General features: G+C 49.4%; 1 protein-coding gene across 1 annotated transcript in view; it reads left to right on the top strand.

Moving 5' to 3' along the window:
- Positions 1-13702, top strand: part of SSBP3 (single stranded DNA binding protein 3) — a 130933-nt gene that overhangs the window by 29614 nt on the left and 87617 nt on the right. The gene's annotated exons all lie outside the window — the stretch shown is intronic.

Here is a 13702-nt window from a genome sequence, read left to right as displayed (position 1 = left end):
AAAAATAAATGCTGGCTTACGGAACTATATTTGGTATATGGAAGTCGTTTGCATGTAAATGTGCTTAAAGGACAACTGCTTTATTTAAGATGCAGAGTGAGCCCCAGCTAGAGGGGCCTGGGATGGGGGAGGGGACGGATCCCAGGGGTCTGCCTGGCTCCGGACAGTTGAGTGTAACCCACAGTCCTGTTGAATCTGTCGTTCTTTTCCCTGGGGACAATTGCAAAACAGGATAACTGGTACTTAAAAATTCATAGAAAATGTTTCTTATTACAACGTCATAATTGTTATGACTCAGAAAAGTAGAATTGCCTTTCCACTATGCCTGTCTGCCCTCACTTTTGTTGCCTACTGAGTCCCCAGCAGCAGCTGCAGAATCATTAAAAAGAGAGAGAGAGAGAGAGAGAGAAAGGGAAAGAAAGAAAGAAATCCAGGGCGATGCTTTATTTATGTTAACGGCTACATTTGACTTGAAAATTCTGTCCCCTGAGCCTTGAGGTCAGCACATTACAGAGTGATTGATGGCTGTCAGGAGCGGGCAGGGCAGCAGATTGCAGAGGGGGAAGTGGACAGATGATGCCATGGCTTTCCGGGGGCTTAGCAGATCCCAGGCCTTGAAAGGAACGTGATGGAAAACAAAAGCAAATGGAGAACTCTGCTTTGGCCCTTACCTACCTGTCTGTCTGTCCTTCCTTTCCTTCCTTTCCTTCCTTTCCTTCCTTCCCTTCCTTCCCTTCCTTCCCTTCCCTTCCCTTCCCTCCCTCCCCCTCTCTCTCTCTCTCTTTCTTTTTCTTTCTCTCCCTCCCTCCCTCCCTCCTTCCTTCCTTCTTTCCTTCCTTCCTTCCTTTTTTTTTCCTTTTCCCTCTCTTTCCTGTTGAGCATTAGGAAGCTGGGGAAGGGCATCCTGCACCCTCAGAGCACCCCAGAATGTGTCACTTTTGGGTGTGGCACTGGGGTAAGATCCGAGAGAGGCTGGGCCCAAGATGAAGCACCCCTAATCCCAAGTGCCTGAGTTACTGCTTAGAAACCAGGAGGCCCGGCTCTGCCCTGGCATTGCCTGTTCTTGAAATCCCCAGAAACGTCTTGGGCACCCCCCCACCTCCTTGGCCCTATTTCCTAGGTCCGCAAACCAAACAGGGAGGACCAACTCTGGGCTCTTATAAATTGTTCCTGCCTTATGGCCTGCGCTACTTAGGATTATGTTTCCACAGGGCTTTCTGGCTAATCCTTGTGTATTTTCAGTGGTGGAAACAAATGGTATCGGACCCACAGGCCTGTTTACAGATGGGGAGACACGGAAATGATGGAAGAGCTTTGAATTTTAAACATTAGCTAATGAAATTGCGGACGAGGGCAATGGGTGGAACAGCCTGGGTATTCCCATGAAACACGTATTGGAATCAGAACGCGCTGGGGTCAGCCATGAGGGAGAAAGACAGGCCTGGCTCGCGTGTGTGCACCACAAACATTTATGGTGCCCTTTCCTGGTGCCAGGAGCTGTGTCAAAGAAGAGCTTTGAGTCCTGCCCAGGGTGTCCCAGCCTGCCTAAATATACAATAAGCTTGGGGCAGAGGAGCAGCTTGGCTGGCGGGACCTTTCTGCACAGAGGAGCTGGTATCTGCAGAGTTGGAGGAGATACCGACCTAGGCTTGGAAGGAAAAGGAGGCTGACCTGGCTGCAAAGAGGAAGGGATGCGGGAGAGTATTCCGGGCAGATTAGAGAAGCTGGAGGTGAGGCTGGAGTTCGGTGTCCCCTGGAATGGGCATGACGGTGGGGGCTGGAATTCGTCATTTCCCTTGCTTCTGCCTCCCCGTCTTGTTGCTGCACCGTGTGCAGTTGTTTCAGAGATGGGACTGGCTGTTCATTCATCCGCTAATTGTTTTGATAAGAGACTCTAATTATCCACTGCGATCATCAGATTACCCTGAGCTCCAGGAGGGAGATTTGAGAGTTTGAGCTGCGGCTGCTGCTGCCATCAGCACCACCATCCCTGCTAAAAGGAACCTGCTCTTATACCTTGGCCTCTGTGCCTGCTTCCGGCCCGGTGCTCACTAAGCCAGCATATGAAGGTGTGACAGGCTGCTGGTTGGAGGGGGGCGGGGGGCGGGGGCTGCCTGTGAAATCCACCCGAGAGTACAATCCCCTGATGTCAAGCAGGATTTTCCCTTTGATTATCTTTGCCACTGTGTTAAGTCCTTAGATAAGAGGTTTGGTTCTAGGGATTTCAAAATAAGGGAGAGGAGTGTGGAGGAAACCAGAGAAAAACAGTAACGCCTCTAATGAATTGACATCAGCAGTCGAGACAAATTCAAAATCCTTTTTGAACTGTTTGATTAAGTTCTACTTACATGTGATTTTCGTATAAAGAGAGCAATAGGCAAAAAACAACCAGGAAGGCAGATTATAAATTAATCCAATAATTGAATCCCCCAGCAAAGGTAATGGGGAATGATGGCGTCGTAATTGATCTGATACAGAGTTTTACATCAGCAGGAGTTACAAAATAAGGGAGTCTTTAATCTTGGGAGGACTGATTGTGATTGAATATGTTGCATCTTAAAGCCTTGGCCCTTGGAAAGCTTTGGTATGGCATGTTTGACCTTTTCCCCACCTTCCACTCCTGTCTTCTTCATTCAGCCACGTCTGTAGATCCAGAAGAGCTGGTGAATCCCATGATACTTGGGCCTAGAGAAGTAAGATTCTGTTTCTGTCTTTTCCTAGTGAGATCAGAGGCTCACAAACCATCTTGTTGGTTAACATGGTTCTCAGACGAAAGGGCAGCTAGCTAGGCTGTGGGGTCTGGCTGGGATTTAGAGGAGTGGGCAGAATGGGTCTATAATGCTGAAAGGCACTGGGCGCTCAGTGCTGGAGTGACTCGTGCTGGGATGAGGTCCTGGGCCCAGACACTCAGCTGCTCCATTTTTCCGTTTATAAAATGGAACTGCAGTAGATGATATCAAAGTTCCCTTTTGGCTCTACTCTCTTAGTTTGTTTATTCTTAGACTCCATTTTCCCGCCAAAGCAGAAAGCCAGAGAACATAGGTCCAGCTCTCTGCTCCCCAGTGCTGGCTGCCACAGGCTGCGCCTTCTCCTCTTGGTAGTGCAGAGCGGCTTTCTGCCTGGCTCTTTCCCATTGTCTTCACATTTGGGGCTCAGCTAGCCTGGAAGTTTGGCAACATGTCAGGCCGTATATCTTGAAAACCGCCCTCCAGAAACCACCTCATTTAGCAGATTTACCGACATACTGGACCTGCCTGTTCTCGGGGGCCAGCGTACTAAATCACAGCGGGGCCACTGGGCTTGGACGCCTTGACGCAGAACTTTTCAAAAAATTTCAAGCAGGATGTATCACTGCCCCATTAACTCCCTGCCATTAATCTACTTCTAAAAACCTGGAGTTTTCCCAAAAGGACTGGCACGGGGTGAAAAACAGACCCATTTGGTAAATTCTGTAAATCAGGCTGGCCTTCTCTCCTCGGCTGCTCTGGCCTTGGTGATGGGTTGCTGTGTGGGAGGGTAGAGCTGCAGCCTTCCAAGCTTTCGAGGGAGCGTCCCCAGGACGGATGTCAGTCTTAAGGAGCTGCTGTTCTGTATCCTGCTCTGGCCTATGGGGTCACTGAGTGAAGTGTTCTCTAGGGGTGTGAGGGTGGGGACTGTCGTCAGGAAGAGCTGCAGAGAATGCAGCCGACTTCTCGATGGCACGGAAGCCGAGCCTGGTGCTGGGGCTGTGCCAAGGACTGTCTGGAAGGGACCAACCCCTTGCCTGACTTTTCTGATTGCCAAGAGGGATTTTGTTGTAAAGGGGCTTTGTCTGCAGCCCTGAAGACTGTTGAAAGAGTCCATCCCCACTTCTGATTTCTGTGACCGGAAGGCTTTCTCCTTTTGGAAGAAGATGCTGTCCAGGAGCTGGTTGGAGCCCACCCAGCAAACCTGGATTTGAAATGCCAGTGTTCCTCGCTCTCTAACCTCAGGAACACAGGCAACATGCCTAACCTCTGGGCTCCTTAATTCCGCACCTATAAAATGGGGATAAAACACATTCTCCAAGGATGCTTGAGGATTAAATGAGATAATTCTTGTAAAATGCTTAGGATAATACTTAGTGCAATGCTGGCATTCTATAAATGATACTCAGTAAATCTTCTCTGGGGAGACACATAGGATACCTGCTGCACTCTGCTTGTACATCCTGCTCAGGTGGGCCTGTGCTAGCTTGAAGGAGGAAGACCCTCTTTTTTGCTCGTTCCCGATTTCCCTCCACTACCACCCAGTCTTTGCAGCCTCACTTTTGTGGTAGAATCAGACAGTCTCTGGGGCAGAGCCTTCCTCTTCTCCTTCTGGGTGAGTCCTTTCCACCTCCAGATAGGTGGGAATTCAGCTGTCGTTGGAATCCAGGCTTTTGCAATCCAAGGCTGAGCTTTGCCCCCAAGCACCCGCATCCACCCACACCTCTGTTGGCCTTCTCCCGGCCCTTCACTTGCCTGAAGGCAGATAGCATGGTGAGGTGAGGCCAAGAGCAGTCCTTACCTGCCTGTTGGGACAGGGTCTCCTGAGCAGGCCGGGACAGGAAGCTGGAGCAGCACCTCCTCCCAGGAAGATGGGGAGCCTCCTTCCAGCAGGACGCCTGGCGTCCTGCCCTGCTGGAGGAACTGGTTTCCAGGGCCTGACTCCCAGCCCCACCTGCTGGAGGGGTCTTGGGATTCGAGAGGCCTGAGAGCAGAGGTCTTGCCTCTGTTTCCTGGAGTGATTTACTTTTCTCCCCACTTATGGTAAAAGTATCTGTTACGTTGTGCATCTTCTGGTCCTTACAATACTGATTAAGTCCTGGAAGAAGAATTGGGGGTTAAATTCTTTTTCTTTCCCCACTGAAGAGTAGTCAGATGCTCTGGGAGCTTCATTGACTTGCTTAAGGGTTGCCCATTGATTCTTTGAGCTGGAAAGTGGGAGATTGAAGGGCCCTGTACCTCTTCTCACTCCAGGAAGGTCCAAATAAACTCAGAAAGGTATTTCTGCCTTGTCTTTGTTCTGGAGGTTTGGAGTCTCCTCCTGAGTTCCTTTGAAAATCATAGGTCAGAGTTCAGTGAACAGACCCCTGGAGTACAAGTTACTATTTGTCAGTATTGTCCTGGGACAATTATGGCTTTTTATTCCCAGCCCCCTTGTAAGTGCCTGGGGCAGTTTGAAGGCAACCAGTGATTGTAAGGGTTTCTGTTTTATGTTGGGTGCTGTGTTGGGACTTTCAAAGGCCACCTGGTAATGCTAGCTGACTTAACACCTGGGGCATAAGTGGATGGATGGTTTTGCCTGAACCTGGGTTGGTTGATTGAGGTGCGGGGGTTAGGGGGTGGGGAGACAGGTGAGTTGTTGCTTGGAGAGGAGAGAGTGGGTATTCCCTTTTTTTTTTCTTTTGTCCTTCCTGCAGGGGAGGATCTTGCTTCCTACGTCTCTTTAGCATACATAATGTAGACCCCATATTCCTGCTTGACTTTGGCCATTTTCACATGGTATTTGATAGGTGCCATCTTGAATATGTGTGGCCAGGTGCATTATCAGATGTGGCAGTAAGAATGAGCTACATCCTAGATCTGGAGGGGATTGCCTTCTGGCCCAAGAACTCCTAAAAAGTTCTGATCTGTGGTGGGCACACATCAGAGAAGGCTGGCCATTGTCTGTGTTGGTGGCTTTTGGCCGTGGCTGTTCACCTCTCACACATCTCAACCCACTGAGGCCTCTGCTGCAGTGCTACAAAACTTCACCAGCAGTGCTGCAATGGATCTCTGATGCCTCAAATCCACAGGTGTCTTTAGTCCTTGTCAGCCCTGTTTACTGCCTGATTCTGTGTCTTCCTTTCTCCCACCTGGTCAGCCTTTCCCAGCAGCCAGGAAGGGACAAGAGAAATCGTGGAGACTTGTGAGAAGCCAGATCCTTCTTGTACAGTGGTGTCATAAATGGCATGAAAGGCTGGAACCGGGGCCACCACTGTGCCCCTCCCACTTCCCACCTGCAGCCTTTGATGTCTGGTAGACCTACTCATTTTCCAGTCCTGAAGCTTTGGAAGGGCAGGGCTGAGCAGAGTGCATCCTATTTTCCAGCCCTTCTTCCAACCAGCTTTCAGTTTTTATCTCCAGGCAATCAAGTAGTACTACTCAAAACATCATGCCTCTACTCATGCTCACTGAACCTCTTTACTTTGTAGGCCAGTGGGCTCAGACCCCACCTCCTTCTCACAGGGGACATTCTGTCCATTTTGAGCCTAGTGGACTTCAGCTCCCTTTTCCCCATTCTGCTCTTAATTTCCAGAATATCACATGGAAGACACTCCAGTGTGTTTGGGTGAGTGATGCTAGTCGGTTGTCCTCGGAGGGCTTACCATCTGCAAATCAGTGAGCTGAAGTATGTGCACTCCTCATTTGATTTGCATGGGAACTCTAGGCTTAATATTGATTTCCCAGTTTTCCACGGAGAAAGCTGAAGCGCAGTCAGGTTAAGGCCTTCCCAGGCCTCTGGCCTGAGAGTTGCCCTACTTGTTTGTGCACACTCACCTAGAAGAGCCTTTGTAGCATTTGTGGAATATTGAGGTAATGCAGTGAGCACTTTCGGGACGGTAGCAGGGTGTGGTAAAAGGAGCCCTGGGACAGAAGCTAGGGATGGATACCACCCAGCCACTTGACCTCAGGCAAATGACAGCCCCACTCAAGTCCACAGTTTCTTCATCCAGAAACTGAGGGCACTGAGATGAATCCAGCCTGCTGCCAGAGTTCTCCGTCTGAAACACACATCTGGCCACGCTGCACCAGTGCCTGCAGTCTTGAGGGCATTCTCCTGTTCTTCAGGGTGAAGCCCGAGTTCTCTGGTTGGGACCCCAAGGCCCTGTGGGCCAGTGCTGTTGTCACAGCGTCCCCTGTCTGTCCAGCATGAACAGAAGGGCTTCCTGGGAGTTCTTGTGTGTACCCTGTTCCCTCAGGCCACTGTGCCTTTGCCTGTGCAGTTTCTTCTGCCTGACATGCCCCTTGCTGCTTTTGCTTGCTAGGGGGCAAGCTTCCCCTTGCAGCTGAGCTCCAGGTTATTTTCCCAGCAAAGCTTTCCTGCCTCCCAGAGCAGAATAAACTGCACCCTTTTTTTGTACTCCTGTTCATTCATTCCACAAATTCACTGGTTGAATGTCAGGCACTGTTCTAGTTGCTGTAGTTTCCGAGAAAGCCTTAGAAGCTTCTGTGTGGATTGAAGCTATCTGCTTATCTGCTCTCCTCTTTCTCCTGGTTTCCTTGAAGTCAAGGCCTGTGCCTCTGTGTCTGTCCCCAGTTCCTAGCACCTGGATGATGTTCAGCATCTACTTCCTGACCACCTTCCCACCTCTCAGGACTCTGGCATTAACTTAAAACCTTTCTGGTGGGCAAGTGCGATGGCTCACACCTGTAATCCCAGCACTTTGGGAGGCCGAGGCGGGCGGATCAGGAGGTCAGGAGATCAAGACCATCCTGGCTAACATGGTGAAACCCCGTCTCTACTAAAAATACAAAAAAATTAGCCAGGCGTGGTGGCAGGCACCTGTAGTCCCAGCTACTCGGGAGGCAAAGGGAGGAGAATCGCTTGAACCCGGGAGGTGGAGGTTGCAGTGAGCCGAGACCGCACCATTGCACTCCAGCCTGGGCGACAGAGCAAGACTCCATCTCAAAAACAAACAAAACAAAACAAAAAAGCCTTTTTGGTATAACCTGTCTTTGGCTTCTTTGAAGCCACATCTCTTCCCTCTGTGGTCCATTTCTCTTTTGAAAAAGAAAGGCCAGTGTCACCATTTCTCATCTCTGAAACTGGCTTTCCTTTCACTTCCGTTCAGTGCTTTTCCATCCCTGGAAGTCACTGGCATTTGACTCTTCTGCTAGATTGGAAGTCCCTAGAGGGCAGGGAGGCCTCTGATTCACCTCTGAAGTCCTGCTCCCTCTCCAGCCTGGCATGAAGCAGGTACCTGGGGCAGGAATGGATGGCAAGCTGCCTCCTGTTGGTGCATTTCAGAGGGGTCTGGGCACTGAGGGAGCCTTCCTTCTGTCAAATCCTAAAAAACCATGAAGTCTATGTAGACAGTGAGTTTGAAACCAGTTTCTCCAGCACTAGTCTTTGTGGTTGTTTCATTCCTCACATGCCTCCCAGGCCACCTGCGTCTTTGAAAGAGAAGAGGCCAACAAAAGAATAGTACAGATTTTCTGGAAATACCATGTCTTAGCTGCTGCTTTTTCTTCTTAACCTAATAAATTGATACAGAACCTGCTTCTGGCCATTTTCCTGCAGGTGGTCATTGTCCCCTTGGAAGGCTGACGCCAGCCTGGAAGGTTGATTATTAACAAATTCAGGGAGGGTCTGTGTGGTACAAGCAGGAACACAGAAGGTTGGCTTGTATGAAGGTAGGGGACGTTGAGGACCTTCCCACCTGTGGAGCTGAAAGTGACACTGAGTGGGTAAGGCTGAGTCCTGAGGCACCTGCTGCTTCTGTGTTTGGAAGTTTCCCCTTTAGAGGGGTTTCTGCTTCCCTTCCTTCCCTCAGCACAGGCAGATGTCTTATGTACCTACATAGTGCCAGGTGTAGACCTGGATGGGAGTTGCAGAGCAGGTCACTCTGGTGAGAGTAGGGAGAAAGTGACTGTCGCTGTGCGAGGGGACATGGGCCCTAGCTCTTAAGTCTGTCTGGCTCATCATTTAGAAGCTGTTTGAGAAGGATGTTAGCTCTTCGCTAAGCCTCAGTTTTCTCATCTGTAGGCTGGGGATAAGGATACTTCCTCACTTCTCTAGGTTATTAGAAGGATTAGAAAGAACACATGTAGAAGCACCTGCAGCTTCCCAGTGCTCAGGGCTGGTTGGTTCTTTGCCCTTCTACTCCGTTGAGCGTGACCTGCTGCAGCCAGTGTGGTGTGGACAGCCTAGAACGCTAAGGATTCGGCCAAAGAATCGCAGTGTTTCCAAGCCTCAATTCGCTCATCCATAGAATGGGAATTCCCATTCACTGGGTTGCTCCGGGGGATAGATAAAATCATAGCGGGGAAAGGTGCCTGGTACATCCTGGGACAGGACGACCTCTTCCCTCCCGTCACTCTCTCACTAAGTTTTAAGGATATTGTAACTGACATAGGTAAGGCTGGTACAGTGGTATAATAGTCTGGAATATCTTTGTAGTGGGAGGAGGGGGAAGATTCCTAGCTTGGGGTTAGGAGATGTGGAGAGGCTCCTGAGAGGTGATGCCACTTCCTGCATCTGAAGGGGACCTGGGAGAGAAGGCTGAGGACACATTCCTCTCCTGGCAGTCCTGTTCCTTACAGCCTGTGCCTCCAGCTCCTCCACCAGGAGGTGCGACTCGGCAGAGAGCTGCTTGGAAAGCTTTATCCTTCCCCAGCCCCCCAAACTCTGGGGTGTGAAGATGAACTGGTGTAACTATAGCTTGGTGTTTTGGTGTCTGTGAGGAAAGCAGAATTGGCTCAAGCTGCTTTCTCAGTTAAGGGGATTTAAGAAGAAAAAAAAATTTAATCCTACCCTGGTGATCCATCTGACACCTTCCCTTTGAGCCCCAGATGGCTGGTTGGGGTAGAAAGTTGGCCACTGCTGCTGTTAGGGAACGGAATGGTATAGCTGTCTCTCTATATTGAAGATTATGGCTCTCTGTACACACATGCACATTACATGTATAAAGCCTGTTTCCCTGGTTTGGTTTTTTGGAGGGTATTGAAATACTCCCAGAAGGTTCCTGTTGGTTAAATGTCATCCTTGGAGGTGTCATGTGAACACTGCCTGGAACCGTGTTCATTTACCTTGGTTCAAAGTCTTTACCCATGTCTCCTTGCTCCCACCCCAGGCCTGGAGATGAGGTAGATGGCATAGAAAGAGGATGGAGAGACCAGGCGCGGTGGCTCACGCCTTTAATCCCAGCACTTTGGGAGGCTGAAGCAGGTGGATCACCTAGGTCAGGAGTTCGAGACCAGTCTGGCCAACATGGTGAAACCCTATCTCTACTAAAAATACAAAAATTAGCTGGGCATGGTGGCGGGCACCTGTAATCCCAGCTGCTCAGGAGGCTGAGGCAGGAGAATCGCTCGAACCCAGGAGGCGGAGGTTGCAGTGAGCCGAAATTACACCATTGCTTTCCAGCCTGGGTTACAAAAGCAAGATTCCATCTTTAAAAAAAAAAACAAAAAACACACACACAGAGGATGGAGACACGACCTCACTGTCTTCCCTCCTTGAGTACGGCATCCCATCTCTTGTAGACAACTTTAGACGCGTTTTGGAAAGTGAAAGGAAAACATTCACTATTATCTGCATGACTTCTAGACTTGGACAAAAGACTGCCCAGATCTACACTTTTTTTTTGTGGTTTGATGCTTTTTTGTTTGATAGACATGTTTATCAAATCATGATTTTTTTTTTTGAGAGTCTCGCTCTTATCACCAGGCTGGAGTGCACTGGTGCGACCTCTGCTCACTGCAACCTCTGACTCTTGGGTTCCAGTGATCCTCCCACCTCAGCCTCCCCAGTAGCTGGGATCACAGGTATCTGCCACCACACCTGGCTCATTTTTGTATTTTTTGTAGAGACAAGTTTTCACTGTGTTGCCCAGACTGGTCTCAAACTCCTGTGCTCAAGCAATCTGCCCGCCTTGGCCTCCAAAGTGCTGAGATGACACAGGTGTGAGTCACCACGATTGGCCGATGCTTTTTCTTTTGATAAATATGTGTATTTTCATTACAGTTTAATGGCCTCATAGGCTTTATTGAATCATTCCCTTAATTGGAGATTCCTTCCTGTCCTCTACCTCCCCACCCTGCCATTGTACACAACACTGCAGTGAACATCTTTGTCTTTCATTGTGGATGATTTTTGCTATGATCTGAATATTGAGGTCTCCCCAAAATTCACATTGTTGAAACATAATTCTCAGTGTGATAGTATTGAAAGGTGGGTCGTTTGGGGAAATGATTAGGTCGTGAGGGCTCCATCCTCATGAATGGAATGAGTGCCCTCCTAACAAAGGCCAAAGGGATGCCACGTGAGGATGCAGCAAGAAGGTGCCATTTTTGAAGCAGAGCTCAAGCCCTCACCGGACACCGAATTTGCAAGTGCCTTGATCTCAGACTGCCCAGCTCTGGAACTGTCAGCAATACATTTCTATTCTTTATAAATTACTCACGTGAAGGTATTTTCTTACAGCAGCAGGAATAGACTAAGACCTCTTCTCTCCCCTCCCCTCCCCTCCCCTCCTCGCCTCCTCTTTTTTTGAGACGGAGTCTCGCTCTGTCACTCAGGCTGGAGTGCAGGGACACGATCTTGGATCACTGCAAGCTCCATCTCCCAAGTTCACACTATTCGCCTCCTGAGCAGCTGGGACCACAGGTGCCTTGCCACCATGCCCGACTGATTTTTTTTTATTTTTAATAGAGATGGGGTTTCACTGTGCTAGCCAGGATGGTCTTGATCTCCTGACCTCATGATCCGCCTGCCTCAGCCTCCCAGAGTGCTGGGATTATAGGCGTGAGCCACTGCGCCCAGTTAGAATAAATTCCCAGAAATGTAGTTACTGGGTCAGAAAATATGGACCCTCCCGCTAAAACCCTTGAATCCTTTGCCAAATTATTTTCAGGAGGGTTGTCTTGGCCAGGTGCAATGGCTCACACCTGTAATCCCAGTACTTTGGGAGGCCAAGGCAGGAGGATTCCTTGAGACCGGGAGTCCGAGACCAATCTGGGCAATATGGTGAGACCCTGTCTCTACCAAAGAAAAAAAAATTAGCTATGCATAGTAGCGTGAGCCTATAGTCTCAGCTTCTCAGGAGGTAGAGGCGGGAGGATTGCTTGAGCCTGGGGGTTGAGGCTGCAGTGAGCTATGATTGTGGAACTGAACCCCCGCCTGGGTTACAGAGCGAGAGACCCTGTCTCTAAAAAAATAAAAATAAAAGAGATCATGCTACTGTACTCCAGCCTGGGCGATAGAGCAAGACCTTGTTTTTTTTGTTTTGTTTTTTATTTTAAAAAGCTTCTTAATTTATACCGAGGCTAGCAATAGATAAATGGGTACTCTAACTGCAGTTTTACTTGCGCTGGAAGTTATTAAACATTGAGGAATCTTTTTTTGCTTGCTCTAGATGAAAAATATTATAACTCGGACTTTTCTACTTTCTGTACCAAACACCAAGTTCAACTGCTGTGTGCTTCTCGTAGTACCAAGTGGTGTATGGTGAGTTCTTTCTTTTCCTTGTCCGCCAGAGACTTGCAGCTATGTAAGACAGGAGGGACAGGCGGCAGCTGGAAACAGGTAGACCAGGCATGGTCTTGTGCTACTGTGTGCAGTATGAGCTGTGGGCACTCTCACAAGTTAAGGACAGAGTTACGTGGCCCAGAGAGCCTTGGCATTGAGGAGTGGGTACAGCCAGTGCTTGATCTGTATGAGGCGGTTCTGGTAGTAGCCTTGATTCAACATTTTGTTCAGTAATGTTTATGGGGGCCTCCTGGGCACCAAGCTCAGTGGGAATAGGGAGATGGATAAGAGCCAGCAGCCTCTCCAGGCAGACAGAATCACACGCGGGGAATTTCTATATGCTGTGACAGATGGCTGGATAGGGTGCCATGGATGATCAGGGCCGAGTGACAAGCTCTGCCGTTCTTTTGTTCTTAGGATTTTCAGCTCCCTTCCCCCTTTCCTGCTTATCAAGGAAGGTTGGGCAGATCAACAAGTATCCCCTCCCTGTCCAGCATCTGCACCCAGGTGGCTTTGACTTCATACTGGGAGGGGACACTGGAAGCTTCATTCACCTCCTCTGCTGGGACACTGCCAGTTGACCGGGTGCTCACTGTCTAACGAGGCAGCTCCCTCTCCAGTTCTGGTGAGACCACTTCCACAAAAAGAACAACTCTTTTCCTTAAGAGCCCTTTGAGGTCCCTTTTAGGCAGGATCTAAGGAAATATTTAAGTTCATAGAATCTTTGTCAAGGGAAGCACATTCAAGGTATCAGACCCAACTAACTGCTCATCCGTTTAACAGTCTATTTCACAAATCTTTTTAAAGAAAATGTTGAGGCCTTATTTGTGAGTGCCAGGTAGGGAGCTTTTGCTGTCCCCACCAATGTTGGTGAAACTGCACTAACCAGGTGTAGGCACAACTTCGGGCCACAGCCCCGGGTGACGTGTGTGATATAGAAGGGTTGCCGTGCCCTTCTTCTGGATCTCACAGCTCTGTGAGGCGGGGGAGTCTTTCGTCCTTTTTGCTTCCCTCTGGAGTTGGCGCTACATGGTAGGCCCTCAGAACTGCTTATTTGAATGTGTCCCTGCATATACTTGGTTGGTGTGGCTTGTCAGTAGGTGGTGTTCCTCCCCTACCCCTGCCAGACAATCAGGTAATCCTGTCTCCCCTTGGAGACTGGGTCTAGGTTATACCTTGGGTGCTGGTATAACTCTGCTCCTTAGTAACTGACTAAGACCCCCTTGGCTGGCTCCCATTTTCTGTCTCAGCCACTCTGATACCTCTTATATCTGAAAAGTGAAAATCTGGCTGGGCGCGGTGGCTCACGGCTGTAATCCCAGCATTTTGGGAGGCCGAGGCAGGTGGATCACCTGATGTCAGGAGTTTGAGACCAGCCTGGACAACATGGTGAAACCCCATCTCTACTAAAAATGCAAAAATTAGCCAGGTATGGTGGTGGGCACCTATAATCCCAGCTACTTGGGAG

Source organism: Colobus angolensis, unplaced genomic scaffold (assembly GCF_000951035.1).
Source record: "Colobus angolensis palliatus isolate OR3802 unplaced genomic scaffold, Cang.pa_1.0 Scaffold68, whole genome shotgun sequence".
NCBI lineage: Eukaryota > Metazoa > Chordata > Mammalia > Primates > Cercopithecidae > Colobus > Colobus angolensis.
The sequence above is the reverse complement of the archived record's forward strand: the minus strand, read 5'-3'. Positions and strand labels throughout refer to the sequence as shown.